The 2,512-nt window shown below is 40.4% G+C and overlaps 1 protein-coding gene across 2 annotated transcripts in view; it reads left to right on the forward strand.

The window, feature by feature from the left end:
- Window positions 1-595: 595 nt before the first annotated feature.
- Window positions 596-2,512, forward strand: part of LOC130229864 (nucleus accumbens-associated protein 2) — a 32,444-nt gene continuing 30,527 nt past the window's right edge. The window contains exon 1 of one of the 2 annotated variants that reach the window (XM_056458879.1): window positions 596-848. The gene's annotated coding sequence lies outside the window, so the exon portion shown is untranslated. The remainder of the gene's footprint in view (window positions 849-2,512) is intronic. The other variant, XM_056458881.1, reaches the window with a different exon arrangement.

A 2,512-nucleotide genomic window follows, 5' to 3' on the forward strand; every position in this document is an offset into this window, starting at 1 on the left:
ATTCACACCATTATATACAAATATTTAGTGTAATTTTCCCTGTAGTAGAACATTACTATAGTGGTTATGTTACCAAATCAACTACACAATCACTTTAAGTGCTTTACTATAGTATTCACACTATTATAGACTAATATTTAGTGAAATTTTCCCTGTAGTAGAACATTACTATAGTGGTTATGTTACCAAATCAACTACAAACTACTTTAAGTGCTTTACTATAGTATTCACACCATTATACACTAATATTTAGTGTAATTTTCCCTGTAGCAGAACATTAATATAGTTGTTATGTTACCAAATCAACTACAGAATCACTTTAAGTGCTTTACTATAGTATTCACACTCTATCTATTGTGTGTTTGTCACACTTTAGTTTAATATTTACATTTTTTTTCAAGTGCCAGAGTTTATTTTACACAAAAAACACAAAACACACACATATATAGTGTGTTCTGGCGAATAACTGATGGATACTGTGTATTAAACGTGAACGCAATGGGACGGTCCGACTGTGTCTTTAAAAAAAACTCCTGAAAGCGCTGGAGAATGATGTCAGAATGAAGGCGAAATCACTTCCTGAACTGAAAGAGAGAGAGAGACAGAGAGAGAAAGAGAGAGAGAGAAAGAGAGCAGTGTTTCTCTATTGGAGAGTCTGCTGTCTGAACGCACAGCCGCTAAACTACACCTCCAGGCCGACCAGCGACCGGCCGCCGCCGCGCTCCCCGCATGGAGGACTCTTTCTCCCGGTAAACACCCGCTCGGGCCGCGGCTGATCTCCGCTTAAGGGCCAGATCTGATTTCCGACTTCGTTTATTGCTCTGCTCGAGGCAACAGCAGCGATGGAGGTCAGATTTGGGCATAAACTCAACAGAGATCCAACTTTGGCTTGTTGTTTTTAACTTTGTGAATATTAATGACTCGCATTGTGATGGAGAACTCGCTTTTATTGAGTGTACACATGTGGCAGTGAAGGAATGCAGGTGGAATGTGCTTTTGGGAGAGGAGTGTGTGTGTGTGTGTGTGTGTGTGTGTGTGTGTGTGTGTGTGTGTGTGTGTGTGTGTGTGTGTGCGTGTGCGTGTGCGTGTGCGTGTGTGTGTGTTTAATGCAGAACGATGATTATGTTCATGATGATTATGGTCAATCACAAACACTCTTGCTGTACATTTTAGGTCAAACACAACTTTTTAAAAAGGAAAATGTCCTAATAATTACCAATACCAGTGTGTTTAAAGTGTCCAGATATGCTTAATTTAACTTAAAACTGCATATTTACGTACAGTGCATGATTATAGGCGAGTGCTGTGAGCAGTCTTGAATATAATATTGACAATGTGTAATAATAATGTAGTTTCTATGTGAGTTGGAGTGCTGTAAAACACAGTATATGGTGTTTTCAGTTGTGTGTGTGTGTGTGTGTGTGTGTGTGTGTGTGTGTGTGTGTGTGTGTGTGTGTGTGTTGCTGGTCTCCGGCTGCTGTGGGTTATGTCTGAATGCAGTGGATTGTGTCTTGACTCCTCAGCGCGGTGGATTTGTTCATTAAACCGGATGTCATTATTTTTAACTCATGAACACACACACAGGACTGACTAGCTAACTAACTAGTGCTTTGTGTGTGTGTGTGTGTGTTTTCAGGATTGATTGTGTGTTTGTAGGTTTAAGGTTATTCAGGCGATGACTAAACTGGAGAAAGGAAGTTTGGTTTGAGGAGAGAGAGAGTGTGTGTGTAGCCACGTGTTTGTGTGTGTGTGTGAGAGGGAGAGTGTGTGTGCATGAGAGTGAGTGTATATGAAAGTATTTTGGGTGTGTGATTGAGTGTATGTATATGTGGTGTGTAAGAGTGTAGTGAGTATTTGTGTGTGTGTGTGATAGCGAGTGTATATGAGAGTATTTTGTGTGTGATAGAGAGAGAGTGTGTGTGTGTGATGGAAAGAGAGAGAGAGAGTGTGTGTGTGTGTGTGTGTGGATGTATGTATGAGTGGTAAAAGAGAGAGTGTAGAGTGAGTATTTGTGTGTGTGTGTGTGTGTGATAGTGAGTGTATGTTAGAGTATTTTGTGTGTGTGAAAGAGAGATAGTGTGTTTGTATGTGTGGTGTGTACGAGAGAGAGTGTAGAGTGAGTATTTGTGTGTGTGTGTGTGTGTGTGTGTGTGATAGTGAGTGTATATTAGAGTATGTGTGTGTGTGTGTGTGTGTGTGTGTGTGTGTGTGTGTGTGTGTGTTTGTATGTGTGGTGTGTACGAGAGAGAGTGTAGAGTGAGTATTTGTGTGTGTGTGTGATAGTGAGTGTATATTAGAGTATGTGTGTGTGTGTGTGTGTGTACGAGAGAGAGTGTAGAGTGAGTATTTGTGTGTGTGTGTGTGATAGTGAGTGTATATTAGAGTATTTGTGTGTGTGTGTGTGTGTGTGTGATAGTGAGTGTATATTAGAGTATTTGTGTGTGTGTGTGTGTGTGTGTGTGTGTGTGTGTGTGTGATAGTGAGTGTATATTAGAGTATTTGTGTTTGTGGT

The sequence above is a fragment of the Danio aesculapii genome, chromosome 5 (assembly GCF_903798145.1).
Source record: "Danio aesculapii chromosome 5, fDanAes4.1, whole genome shotgun sequence".
NCBI classification, from domain to species: domain Eukaryota; kingdom Metazoa; phylum Chordata; class Actinopteri; order Cypriniformes; family Danionidae; genus Danio; species Danio aesculapii.